Consider the following 15,597-nt stretch of genomic DNA (forward strand, 5'->3'; position numbering starts at 1 on the left):
CATAAATTGGTTCACGAATTGTCTATTTTTAATCTGTTCATTTTTCAGTGATCCTACCTTATTATGAGTCGATAAGCAGGAAACGGAATTTTCAAAAGTATTATCGAGGGTTGGTGAGAGAGGAAATTACGGGTAAATAATGAAGAGAAATAACTATTGGTAAATTAACGATTATCGGGCGAAGAGTAGGATATTTAAAAAATGCAGTCAATTTTATGAAGATTTTTTCACACATTATTGAATTTATTTAGACACCGTTTGCATCGAAATAGTTTGATAACAAATGAGCAACAAAATACTGCGTTGTGATTGGCTGAAATCCAGCCCGGAAAATAATCAAAAACATTCCATGCAAACAGAGGGAAATTTTCTAGAAAAATTCTATACGAGTACTGGAAAAAATCACAATCCACCGGCTGTGAATAATTCTAGTGCTGTTAAGGTAAAATTTCTTGGTATTTCTGTGAAATTTTCGGTAGTAATACCACTAGTGCTTCGGTAGTAATCCCAATACATTTACACATCCATACATTCACGACCCACTGTTTTGTTTATCTGTCATACTGAATATTAAACGTGAAATGCGTTAAACGATGAGAAACATTTGAAAAACTGCTAGTGAATTTCCGTCGGAAATTTTTTAGAAATTTCCGAAATAAAACTGTTTGACAGCCTCAAATACTGCGCTCTGATTGGCTGAAATCCGAGTGAGGAAAATAATCACAGAAATCCGGGGAAAAATTCGCGGTTTTCCCCAATAAAATTTCTAGTGCCGGCACTGGAATTTTTCCCTGGCCGTCACTTTGCAAATTTCCCTCCGTGCATACGATATTTTGTTAATTGAGTAATTATCTAGGAAATGAACCATTGGACGTAAAACTGTCAGCAGCCATTTATATAGTTCATGAAGTAATCTGTAAAAAAGGTCTTCTGATGGATTCCTCTAAACCTTACCCTCGGGAGTTATTTTGAAATAATTTTCAATGAGTTGCTCCTCACCATTACACCACAATTTTCTTCAAATTCTTGAGATTCTCGCAAGACCACAAAGGGCTTCTATATCACTCATGAATATTCAGCACTATCAAAAGGGCTTCTCAGTGCAACTCGGCTTCGCATTAAATTTTCACATAACCGAGTTTGCTTCACCACACATCACAGCATAAAAATAAATATGAAAGAAACACATGTTAACTTGATTATCGATGATAATCTTGGGTTTGTTGGCACCTGCGGGTCATCCTGACGTAGAGATTAGCGGTAATAGACATCGAATGTTATAACACTCCGAAGGTTGACGGTTCATACCACACAGAGAAATCTAACGATCAGAGAATTCTGAAAATAAATGAAATCTTCACGTTTTAAAAAACATTTTATTCGGGAAATAGAGTTCTAACGCCACGAATCTGTTTAAAATAGTATACCAAAGATGTAACACTTTGATTTTGCGTTTCTAATGGCGAATTAAAAATTGAAAATAAATTATAAAGTTTACTTTAGGAATTGATGAAATGATTTAACAATTGCTTTTTTTTTTAATTACGAACATTTTCTGTAAATGATTTATAAACAATCAATTTACTGCCATAAAAATCATTTGTTCATATTCAGAATTTTAATAAAAGTCAATTTCATGTCTAAAAAAATTAGGTTTCCGAAAGTTTAACCAATTGGAATTATTTATTTGTAAACAACGAATGTGTAAAAATAACAATTCTGCGCAAAATGTAAATTGAATGACGCTGAATATTCATGATTTTTTTCAAATTTTTCTCACTGAATTTAAGGGGAGACTACTATGAGTTTTAAAAGTCGCGGGCGATTGGAATGAGATTTCTCATAATTATATTGAAGATCGATTACATAAGATATATGTCTAAAAACGAATAATTAGTGTAAAAAAAATTGTTTGCATATTGTTCGTTTGCCCCGCACACGCTTGAAATGTTAAAAATAGTCCAAGACCTCCAATTTTTGAGCTACAGAGGTTTCTTTTTTTTTTCAAAAATTTTGAAAAAATTTGAGCAATAATAATTACCAATTAGTTTTTTTTAATTCGACTTCCACAGTTAATTTCGGTTCGTTTAAAATAAAAACTTGCGCCATTCAATAGGCAGAAAAATTATCCTTTAAATATTAAAAATATATTCTCGATTCTTTCAAAAAATTAATTCGTAATTGTTATTGTATACATTTTTGCAAAAATTTTGAAAAAAAATAAACCTCTGTAGCTCAAAAATTGGAGGCCCTGGACTATTTTTAATATTTTAAGCGTCTGCGGGGCAAAAGAACAATAAGCAATGAATTTTTTTGCCCTAATTATTCATTTTTGGACATATGTAATCAATCTTTAAGGTATGAGAAATCGAATTCGAATAATCGTATGAAAAGTCTCACTCCAATAACCCACGACTTTTGAAGCTCATAGTAGTCTCCCCTTAATAGACAATTTTGATGATTGAAAATGGTTGAATTTATAGTGGGGTACAGACCCCAGTATAAATGTCCAATTGGATATCCTTAAGAATTTTTGTAATTCTCCCTCGAAATAAGTAGGTTCTTGTTACTGAATTTTGGGGATATTCCTCCTGGAGAGACTAGAGCTTTTATTTTCTACGTGCACTACGATAATTCCGCATGCTTTTATTGTTACGTAGATAGAAATTTGTCGTGAATTTTCGGCTTACGAAAGCAGGAGGTGATGTGACGAGTGGCAAGGGAGAATCGTGGCAGAACATGGTGACTGTCAATTAGGAATTTCAGTAGAGAGAGTTGAGGGATTCTGAGCTGACTCAGCTGCTGAATGAATCTCTCGTGCCTCCGGTGCCATTTTGATGGCAAAACTTACCTCTCCCTTGGCATTGGTCCAGACGAGTCCACTGAAAATACTGGGCTTTGAAATATTTTCGACGTTGAACAAACAATTATAATTATAATTATAATTATAATTATAATTATAATAATGAGAAAAACGAGAAGTCTTTCAGGGTTCATTTTTTTCATTGGGGATCGAGTTTTTAACGGGTTCAGGTGGTTACAGAGGTAGCAATGATATTATTTAACAAACAAGCCGGATGGCTGAGCTTACGCGACTAATGTTACCACTAATGCCTCGACGGGTTGGGCTATCCTTCCCTTTTCTTTCTCCCAAGACTTCCCGTCGACAATTAAACGATTAAAGAGGTTTATTTTTGTTGTTTCAATATTAACATGTCCTTAATTCTATTTCTTAAAACAACTCTTCATTCTCCCTCTCTCTCGTTAATAATTCATGCCTAAATTTTTTTTATGATTCATTTTTTTTGCTGTCATGGATGCACGGACACCAAAATCTGTTGAAAGTCATCCCAGAATTTTAGTAATCGGCCAACGTGTCGGCCTTTCCGAAATTTGTGACTAGAGTTATTGATTCTCTACGAGAGTTCTAGCAAACATTCCTGAAAGACCGAGACGCTCAAAACGTTTTGCTCTCCGAAAAATTGTGTTGGCAGATTTTTTATTGGAACAAGGAAAAAATGCGAGACAGAATAAATTGCCCTAGCTCTTTACATTATTTCCCTCCCTCTTTACGTAATTTTTTGCAATCGATCAGCAAAGGTTTGGAGTTTTTGAAGAAAAATAAGGAAAATATGGATTGATCATATGGAATTAGTCGATGAAACACATGTGCAGTGTTGCTATATGATCATCACCAATCCAAAAAAACAATCACACCAATCCACCCGTCGATTCTTCTCCCCCCAATACCCCCCCCCCCCCCNCCCTAAAACTGGCAAAATACAAAATCCGTAAAACTTCTGTTCTCGCGTCAGACATTTACGCTATTCCCCCTCGTTATCCACGTCATCTCTAAAGACACGATATGCACATCGATACGCCACGTCGATCACGCCTCACATAACCCCCTCCCCTTTCCCTCCGCCCTTAAAAAAAATTCACAGTAATGAAAAAAAGTGTCACTGAAACTCAGTTTGAATCTCATCGAGAATATTTTATTCGTTACAGTTTTGCCGTAGAATTTTTTCCCCCTCCCGGACTTTAATTGATTCAATCGGCGAAAAACACGAGTCCTTTTTCACCACCACCCGTTCTCCCTCCCCCCTCACCCCTTCGCCGGTCCCTCGCCTACACCCCCTCCCCCTTTCACTCTTTTAGGTTCTCGTTTTTGGGGGGTATGGCCGCTGACGCCCCCTGAAGCTAACCGCTGTAACGAGACGCCAAAGCCAACCCCTCGAGCTATCCCCCCCTCCCTCACCCCCCACGACCCCAACCACTGCCGCCGTCGCTCTCTTTCTCTTTTATATATCAGAGGTTTGTCTCTGTTGCACCCTCTGTAGGGAGCGATATAATATGGAAACATTTATACACAGAAACTGGAGGCTGAAATGTTGTGGTCCACGGGTGGAGAAATTGTTCACCCCTCGGTTGAGGTGGGGAAAGGCGGGGGGAGGGCGAGGGGTCGGAGGGGGGTTGGATGGGGGCGCACGGGACGAGGGGGAGAGGGGCGGCATAGAAGACTGTAGTCCGTGCAAATGCGTTTATTATTTTAATTAGAGCCTTCCAGGGTGGTGAAAAGAGACGTGAGGCGGATTCATGCTGAGGGGTATCCATTCGCGCTGATGCCCCGGGCGGATGAGAAATTTTGAATTATACGGGAGAATAGGGGCAACAGTAGATAAAGAGGTTATTTGGAGGGTTTTTCGGGTGTTAGAGTGATTTTTTTTGCAGGAGAGGGGTTACTGGTTATTATTTAGTATTGTATTAATATCTCGTTTTTATTATTTTTTAGGAGAGGGTTAGATGTTTCGGCCCGGCGGGCGAAACATTTCCCTTTGACTTTGCACCTACGCCGAGGCGAAGAATATAAAATACTGAAAATGGCCTTGGCACACCTAGGCTGCATAGCGTTTTAAGCTGCATATAAATTCATACTAATGACATTATACAGTGAATATTTTTTGTTTTGTTTATTTGATTAATTGAAATTGTTTTCAACATGAGGATATCTTAATGCGCTTCGATTAGAGGAAAAGAAGAGAAGTTTTTGAAAAAAGGAGTAGAGGGTATATCAGAATTAATTTCATTAAATTACGAAGTAGTAATTTTTCGAATAATTTGCAAAAAAAGGTTGAAGTGTCACAGAAATTGTTTATTTTGTCGCATCAGAGAAATGAAAAAAACCGGTGAAAATATTTCGCTCGAAGGGTCAGTTCGTAAAAACCAACACCTGCGAGAATGAGCCCAGGAATTTCCATGTGGTTCAGCCTAATCCCCTGAATTGCTTTATTTTCCTACCGAAAAGAGACAAAAAAAATGCAGAAAAAAGGGGTCAGCTATAAAATACTCCTGCACTTCTTTGCTTTGAAACCAAAACTTGAGGAAAATTTTAGCTCAATGTGTTTTGCAAAAAAAAGGGTTGGAGCATCATAAAAATTGTTCCGTTTTTGTTCCCATCAAATTGAAAGTAAGTATGAAACGAAAATATATTCCTGTAAAAAAATAGGGGAATGCTTGCAGTCAATGTGTTTTGACCAGATAAAAAAAACAGGGTAAAACTCCCAGTGAGGGGAAGGGTCAATTTATAAAAATGAAAACCCTCAAGAATACGCGCAGAAATTCCCATGTGGTTCATGGCAATTCCCTGAATTGCTTTATTTTCCCGCCGAAAAGAGACAAAAAAAATGCAGAAAAAAGGGGTCGGCTATAAAATACTCCTCCACTTCTTTCCTTTTAAACCAAAACTTGAGGAACACTCGAGCTGAATGTGTTTCGCTAGAAAAAAAATAGGTTGGAGCATCATAAAAATTGTTCCGTTTTTGTTCCCATCAAATTGAAAATATGGCACCTGGAAAGAACAGGAAAAATGTCCTGCACGGAAGGTAAAAGTCCATCTGTGAAGCGTAAATATATTCTTGCAAAAAAAGAACGTCTGCAGTCAACGTATACTGACCAGATGAAAAAACGGGGTAGCCGTCCTACTATACTGTAGTAACTATAGGGTAAATTTATAAAAACGAAAACCTTCAAGAATAGGCGCAGAAATTCCCATGTGGTTCCATGTGTTTTGCTGAAAAAAAGGGTTGGGCCGTCATAAAAATTGTCTCGTTTCTTTTTCCATCGAATTGAAAATATGATTCACTTTAAAAAAATCCAGTGTAACGATTTTTGAAGCCTCTATTCCGCTTATCAAGTAATGTAGTATGATGTCGATGTATATTTTTTCATGTACTGTAATCTTTTGTTTACAGTAATTATAAAAAAAGAGAATTTCATTTCTTAATGTAATAAAAAAATACATCTCTAAGATGGTATATATGTATGCATTATATAACATACATTATATTCATATATTTTTTTTCTCCTTCTTCTTATAGTTCTGTGAAAAAATAGTAGGGGAGGGTGGGGTAAAATGGACACTTTAGACTTTTTTAAAATTATTCATAACTCAGAAACAAATTTATCAATTGAGCTCAGTTTAGGCTCGTCACAAAGGGAAAGAATTGTTCTTTGTATTGGAACAAAAATTATTAAATTTCATCAACATTTCAACCCCTTATTAACATTTTAGAAAAAATCAAAAGTGTCCGTTTTACCCCAGCCTTCCCTATCTTTCGCCATTAAGCCGAAAAAAACATTTTCTGTACTGCTTCTCACGATTTCTCGTCTGGGAATTGGTATTACATACTTCCCAACCTCGAAAACTTGAAAATCACTACAGAAAAATATTGTTCCTGGGCTGTTGCGATGGGGTTTTTTTACTCGTGTGGTTGGCCAGTCCTCGCCTACCGCTCGGAGGCCAACGTCACACGAGTAAAAAAACCCATTGCAACAGGCCGCAAATAGTATATTTCGTAACGAGTGCAAAAAACATTTTTTCACGAGTTACGAACAATATCTTTCAATATCAATATCATAAGAGCTATGATGGATGGAGCTATGAGGATCATGACGATTCCGAATAAATTATTCGACAATTAAATTCTCATTGTGAAAAACTTTGTTGGAACCATTCATTTTTCCTGCATTATTATTGAGATAAAAATGAATGAAAGTGATAAACGGTGAGGTTTTACTATTCTGGCATCATGGAAAACAATTCCCTTTTCGAGTAATTAAAAAGAACACGGACAATGTTTCATGCAGAAGATGAAAAAGCTGAGAATATTTTTGAAAGAAAAAAAACCAAAGAAAATTTGCATTCAATGCATTTTGTACCACAAAAAAAGTGGTAAAAAATCCTAAAATTCCCATGTGTATCACCCCAATCGGCAAAATGGCTCAATTTTCCTACCGAAAATAGACCAAAAAAATGTACAAAAAAATGGTTGCTTATAAAATACTCTTGCGGTCCGTCCCCTCAAACCAATATTCAGGAAACATTTGCGCTCAATGTGTTTTACTGAAAAAAAAGGGTTGCAGCCTCATAAAAATTTGTCCCGTTTTTATTTTCCCGGAAACCCCCACACGGTGACTGAAAAAAACGGTGCAAGGCCCCGGCGAATTCCTCTCCCAGCATGCTGATACCAAAGGTTCATGTTTGTAAAAACGGGCCTGATTTTTTTCCGTTACCGGCAAAGCAAAAAAAAATATGAGCGAAAGGCAACAGTTTTTGCAGCGGTTCAAACCCTCGGTCCACTCTTTTCCCGTTAAAAAATTACAACCGAAAAATTTACAATCTCAAAAAGAGTCTACTCGGGCACTTGGGTAAAAAAAATTGGGCAGAAAGTTCACCCAAAAAAAAACGGGTAAAAGTCCTCTGAACCTCCGCGTTCTTTTCCGTTATGCAAAAAAGTTTACGGTGGACGTTCTGTTCCGCCCGCATGGGCACCAAATGCTCGAAAATAAACTCATAAAAATCCCCGTTAAAATTTCAAAAAGGCCCTGCCGTTTTTCATACCGTTTTTACCCCTTTTTCCACTCACACTTCGGAGTCCTTCCAACTCACCAAAAACTGACTGAGAACTAGGAAAAATTGTGGCCATATTTTCAGAATGGAAAAAAATTCATGGAAAAAATTACCCCCCGCTTAAGCGCCACTCCGAAACTGAAAATTAGGCAATAAATAATTCTAAAAAATTCTTGTTTCATATTACGTTCTATAAATGTGCAGAAGGGAAAAATGTGTTTCTGTCAAGAAAAGGCGTAATTATGCTCCAACGTTCCTCCACCCAAAATATTTTTACATTCAAATTTGATTTGCAGATAAATGAAATTTAAAATTTCGTTGATTCAATGAAAATGAAAAATCCCAGAAAAAATAAATTTAAATCGTTCCAAACTCCGAAGGAAACTTCGAAGAAAATTCATAGAAAAGAGAATTGCCCCCCGCTTAGCATCATCCCTCAAATGAGTCAATAAACAACTCCGAAAGACATTCTCTCACATTACCTCATCCAAATTAGTAGAAACGAAAAATCTGTAAAAAATCTGTCCTCACTCCTCCACGTTGTTTTCCCCGAAGCCTGGCTCGTACTGTGCAGGGATACGAAATTACGTTACGTTTTAAAATCCGCCAGGTCAGAAAAAAAAATTCACGTCATAATTTCGTTCATGCTTTTCCCCGCTATTCCAGCCATCAACTATTTAGATGTAAACTGATAGTCGTGAATTTTCCGGTCATTAAATTTTGCCACATCAGGTACTGATTCGTATTTTTCTGTCAACTTGAGATTTTCTAAAGATTCAAGTTAAGACATTCGAAGGTCTGAATTTAAGACTTGATTATTTTTCCCAACCGGATTTCGACCAATCAGAGCGCAGTATTTGAGACTACCCGACAGTTTTATTTTGGATATTTCCTCCTAGTTTTTAAATATTTCGCAGTAGTTCTTCATTTTTTTTACCTGAATATTTCGCAGTAGCTCTTCATTTTTTCAGCTCATTTCAGATAGAATCTTATATTTGACAGTCTATGGAAATCGGGTTATTCTATTAACATAATTTGTTCAAATCTTCCCCAATTCACTTCCTGATGTTGTTCACTGCACTCTGCTTGGCCAAAATCCGATTGGGAAAAATAATTCGACAAATACCCATCGAGATTCAAAATTAATCGGGTATTTTCCTCAAGCTCCCCTGCAAACAAACCATCGTGCCAAGTTTTGCAGGTTAAAAAATCCCGAGCGCTTGCGCGAGGGATTTTTCTGCAAAACTTGACACTCTCATTTGTTTGCAACGAAGCTATCGGGAAATACTGAAAATCTCAATTTAAGGGGTAACAAAAGGCCACCGTTTCCTCGAAATTTTCTAGTAAATATTCTGCTCAAAGTTATTCATATTTTCGGCATTCAAAGCACATTGATCTTCATCGCCTCCTGGAGATTAATGTGCTTGATTTTTAAAAATCTCGATAACTTTCGGCAGTAAAGTTGTGCAAAAACTTGGAAAATTAAGGGCATGGTTACCCCACAAACCCTCTGAAAGTCTCAAATTAAGGCTTTCAGAATGCTAAAATTCCATTTCGTACTCTCCTTCGGATGAGGCAATAAAAAATTCCAAAAGGCCTTTTTCCCCATTACCTCATCAAAATTTATAAAAAAAAGTGCGAAAGACATCTGCCATAACTTCTGCACCTCATTTCCCCCAAACATAAAAAAAGAAAAAACGAGATCATTATTTTTGCGATTAATTAATTCTTCCGCATCCAACATTCCAACAGTTATTTCCGCGAAAATAGAACCGCAATTATTGTTGCATGAATGAAAATCTAAAATTACCAAAACAATCCATTAAACTCATAAATTAAAACTACGGAAAGAACTCACAAAAAATCACCGGAAAAAAATTTACCCTCGCTCAGGGTCATCCCTCATCACTCAATAAATAATTCCAAATGCCCATCTCTCACATTACCTCACCCAAATTATTAGAAAAGAAAAATCTGAAAAAAAATCTGTCTTCACTTCTCCACCTTCCCTTCCGCGAAGCCGAGCTTAGCCAAGACTTATCACATGTAACTCCGAGCGATCACTGGGTAAAAAACCTGTGAAAAGGATAAATCCCCCATCTGGTGTGTATTACACTCTCAGATAAATTTCCCCGATGAAGCCGCAGCATCCCTCATCATTCTCCCGAGCATTGACCCACTGACCATAGTCAACAGAGCCTCTCCCCGAGTGCTCGAGAGAGACAGTCCGGGGTAAGAAATACGACCGTCGTCAATAAATTGGAAAGTCGAGGCTTTCCCCTCAACACAAGATGACCCTCAAAACACTCCTCCCCCTCCGAAGCCTGAAAATGCCCCGAGAGTTTCTTTCGTCTGGTAAATTTATTGTCCGAAATATTCAAAAACCCTATCGTAAAATCATCTCACCTCGTCGTCCAGCCAACGACAATTGTCCAGTTGGTAATTTAGTTTGCAGACACTTCGGTCGGATGACTATGCCCACTCTACCGCAGAACTTTGACGGGCATGACCTTGGAAATCGTGACTGGGTCACGAAATCACTTTTGCGTGGAGAAGGACACTCGAGTGCTATAAAGTGCGGAGTACCCGGAGGTAATTACGGTAATACTCAAAATTTGATAGTAGGTATTACACGACTCACGGTGGCGTCACCGCAGGCAATAAAAACACTGAGGTAATTGCCGATATCGGTGGAATGTAAACATTGGCGAGGAACAATGGATTTATTCTTATTTTATTACAGGAATGAGCGCATGAAGTGGCAGTTTCTGTGTTTACATGCGACGTGATCATGACTTGATGAGTTGAAGGAATTACTGTCGAAGTGGGAGAGTTAGTATTTTTATTGAGTGATGCTTCGCGTAGATTTGGATGGGCTTGAACTTATGGGAGAGATTGTAATTCTTTGGAGAAGAACTACATTGGTTGATTTATTTTTTATAATGATTGTTGAAAATTTCTTCATGAATTTCCCTTGAAGTGAGCTTTCTGATGGTTTCTTCACATGTGATGTTTCAAATTCATTCAAATACGTATAAATAATATTTTTCTATTAACATTTCATTGAAGGACTGAGGGGAGAGATGGAACCGTAAAAAAGACAATCAGTTGTATAGAACAAAGGGATAATAAGAATATTGATTATGATAACATTCAACTAAGTTGAAAATATGACAAAATTAGTTAACAAGACATCTCATCCAATCTCATAAAATGAAATAAACAATGAATTATATAGAAGGAAATTATGTGCAAAATAACTATTCGGCAGCATATTGCTAATTTATTAGCAAAAATAATTATACTATATGCAATACATGAGCAATTGCTCATGTATCCCACTTGTTTTTTTTTTAAGAGAATGATGAAAAAAATTGGTTTAACAAACGGTTGTCAAATGAAATTGAAAAATCTTTTCAGAATTTTAATTAATGAGTTGCTAAATTTCACCGACTAGTTGTTGAAATTCGCTAAATAATTTTCTTCGTGTCTACTGCTTTTCTGGCACTGGAGCCTTAATCGTGCCTGAAATACATTTCACAGAAAATATATTGTTTATGAAATTTCATAATCTTTACTCAACGGTGGATAAGTTCTCATTCTTAATTTGCTGATTCGAACAAAGTGTTTCTAAAAATGAAGTAGAAATTTCGTGATATCATCATACAGTTCACAGCCCCTCAGTTTATGTTGATTCAGTTACGTTATGTTCCTTTTTTCACACTCTTTTTCATCGACACAAACAATGATAATGATAAACGTCACTGTATTTATTTCACGTACCAAGTGAGGAGATGAAAGGCACCAGCGGGTGACTCCGTGTGACGGATTTGTTATTAACCCCCGGGGGTCACACACCACACGAGATCATTTCGAATGGGGGCACCCCAAGTGTACGCGTATAAAACATCCCACACATCCCCCCAATATTTTTTTTCCTTGTCGCATGTATTTCGCACAATATACTAAACTCAATGGCACAGCGTGCCTGCCGTGTTTCAAACTATACTTTGCCTTGTTTGTACATTTCTCCCGCTTGTGTGGCAACTGGGTGTCTGTAGACACGCGAGAAATAAATATTGCAGCTGTGTTTTCTTACTATTCACTAGTGCACTGTTAAAAATTTTTCACTTCAATTTCCGGTAAGAGAAATTTACGGTGTTTCGGTTGAAAAGCCAAAATAATGAAAAAAAAATTTGAAAATTCATGGGAGAAATTTCTAATTGTAATTGACATTGACAATTCTTACAGATTTTCTTCAGATCTCAGTTTCAAGAAAAAAAATAATGAAATTTGGATGTTTTTGTTATCCCCCATGGAAAATGACAGCTAATAGATAATTTGCCACCGCGAAGAAGATATTGTAATTTCCACTTTTTTCAACTCATTTTGAATTTCAATTAAAAACGCTTTTTGAAAAAGTTCAGAATTTTTTCTATTCTTTTTTAACATTCTATCATAATTTTTGGGAATTTCTACATGATGTGCCACTCAATTGACAATTTTGAATTACGAAAGATAAAAAAAAATCCAGATAACATTCGAAAGATAGTACACCCGGGTGTTAAGGATTAAATTGTAATAAGAAGACGAATTCTATAATTGAATAAATGGGAACAAGAACATAATATACACACATTCTTCGCTCGATTCATTTATTCCTTGATTCACGCTTCTAAAAGGGGGGAATGGGAGATCTATTCATTTGAAGTACATATTCCACAACAATAAAATTAACAAATAAATTCTAGATTTTATGTTGATTCAGACTCCAAGATTTTAGAGATATATTAGAAGAATGTTGTTGGATAACTTCGAGACATTTCACGAGGTGAAAACGTACCCCACAGGGTCGCGCGTGGCTCACCAAGCATTTGCCCACAGGGTTTCCCATCTCAGGAACGCGTACGACGTGTTTATATCGGTTTTAGAGAGTGGGCCTTGTAAATTTTTCATCACAGCGGGACTTGAAAGATACCCTGTGGAACCTCTGCAGAGACGACGATGGATGCCAGGGGTGAGAGTCAACAGGGGGCTGCCCTCTGCCCTGCAAAGCGCACGGCTCTCTCTTCTCAGTTTTCACAAGCTCTACCCCTTCCCATTTCGGGGCATCGGGCGGGCGCGATGTCTACGCGTGCCGCTAAATTCTCATATCGTCGTTAATATTTTTATTGTTCAAGGTATCAAAGGCAGAAAGAAATTCGAGGATATGATTATTTTTTGGGGACCCAAATGAGACGACGGAAATGAGAAATCAGTAGCTTTATATGGTGGACATAGTTGCCTGCAAATTTTTATTGTTATGTGGACCTGGAAATTCCAATTGCGCGGACTATTGAAGACATTAACATTTGTTTCTGTTTTTAAGGAGATTTTGCAATTTTTTTCAAACCGGCTAAGTAGTTGTATAAAAAACTATTTTTTATTTTGTTCCGCTCACGAAACAGGAAGTTCCGCGGTATTTCAATCCCATAACTTTCAAGAATTCATTTATGCACTGAACCCAATTGAAAAATTTCTGCGGAATTTATCATTCATGCACAAACTTCAATTTCTAAATTCACGGGCTGCCTTCTTAGTGCGTCTGGTTGTATTACAGTGCTACCGGCTCTGTAACAAAAAAATTATAGATCATGTGAAATGCGAGAATGTGCATATGAACCCGTTTGATTTTTCATTTTTCATAAATAGCTCAAGAAAATGTTAGGATTAATATAAATAAAATCTCTCTTTTATTGAATGTTTTGTCTGAATAGTTACGGTTAGAATTCAATGCCTAATAAAGAGAGAATAATTTCATTCCTCACATATAAATTCATGTTCTCGTGTTGCTCCGATATAAATGAAAAAATTCATCTCTTACCTCAAATTAACTTCATTCATTCATCCATACAAAATTACAATTAGGCGTTTTAAATTTACAAGGAATAATTAGGAAAGGCGAACAACCTTGTGTGCACATTGGTTAGAATTTACAAATATACGACAATCGATAAATGAAATGGCTCCGACTACTCGAACTACTGTCAATTAAATTCAGTAGTGAAGCGGTAAACCGAGTTAAGTCGATTTTGACTATTAGCCAGTTTTTGCTAAATATCTCGGAATCTAAGAGAGATAGCAAAATTTTTCTCATGACTTTTTTTATAACGCTCTATTGGCTCTACCAAAAAGGTCTTGACAAAAATCTTTCTATCTCTTTTAGATTCCGAGATATTCGTCAAAAACTAGCCAATAGTAAAAATCGACTTAACCCGGTTTACCGCTTCGCTACTGAATTATACGATCTGTATTCGTCAACGTCCGAGTAGCGAGAGAGCTTTCGCAGGACATCACGGCTATAGCACCTGGTGTGACTGACCGTGGCGCCTTATTTGGGTATTTTAGAAAATATTTGATAGCGCAACGGTATAAATGATAGTATCATTACACGTTGCTATGCGCGTAATTTTTCAAATATTGATTCGAACAAAAAAAACAATCACATCAATGTGAAGCTTGTGGCCGATTTATATAATGTACACTGAGAGAAAAATCTGAAGTTCGATTTACAATAAGAAAATAGTTGAGGCAGTTTTGGTGAGCGATACGATTTTTTTTTGTATGCGGCACATAACATTATAGTAACTTCACAAGTGCAATTTTTGCAAATCAAAATGCAGTTAAACTAACCAAAGTTCAAAAGTAACCACGACCAATCTATCGTGAGTAGAACTATAAAATAGTTGCAATGACTACCTTCCATTGTAGTAATTACTTCTCCGGTTATAGTTACCGTAACCCATGAAAAATTGTTGAGGACTTGAATATAGTCAGAAGAATCATATTTTTCTCTCAGTGTATCTAACAGTACACGGAGAGAAATTTTCTAGAACATTTTTAGTACGGATACTAGAAAAAATTACAATCCACCGGCTGTGAAAAATTCTAGTGCTGTTAAGGTAAAATTTCTTGGTATTTCTGGTAAAATTTCTGAGGATTTCTGTAAAATTTTCACAGAAATACGGGGAAAAATTCACGTTTTCTCCAATAAAATTTCTAGTACCGGCACTGGAATTTTTTTCTGGCCGTCACTTTGCGCCTCTTTTCCCATGCTAGCACTAGAATTTTTCTAAAAAAATTCTCTCCGTGTATTTTTCATGTAGCTTGTCACGTTTGCATTTTATTTAATGGATATTATTCGGAGGCAGTGAAAGGGCTAGTTGCTTCGTGTATAGATAATAAAGGGCAGCGTTCGGCCAGTTTTGTACAGTCAGAGTTACAACTTTACCTTGGCCAATACGCTACCGCGATACGTATCCCGATACGTATAAAAAATCCTTCCGGAGTTGATGTACGTAATTTTATCGAACGTCGCAAAAACAGAATTATCAAGCATCAGAAATGTGATACTTTTCTCCCAATTCCCACTCTCAAAAAGTGAGCTGGTATCTAATTTTCCCCCAAGAGCCCAAGCCATAAATCATTTTCGAGCTACTGCACAGTTTTTCAAGTAAAACACCAAAACGTCTCCTAAAAATACGTGAGTGGTGAAAAGTGGACGGGCAAAAAGGGAAGGAGGAAGTGACCGTGGTGCGGTCATATAATTTTATAGAGGTCACAGACAAAAGCACTCGCGGCAACCTGGGCTTTTGAAAACATAAAACTTTACTGCCCCTCCTCTCTCTCGCTCGTTCGTTCTCAAGACA

The sequence above is a fragment of the Diachasma alloeum genome, unplaced genomic scaffold (assembly GCF_001412515.2).
Source record: "Diachasma alloeum isolate Michigan unplaced genomic scaffold, Dall2.0 Dall_scaffold_00179, whole genome shotgun sequence".
Lineage (NCBI taxonomy): Eukaryota > Metazoa > Arthropoda > Insecta > Hymenoptera > Braconidae > Diachasma > Diachasma alloeum.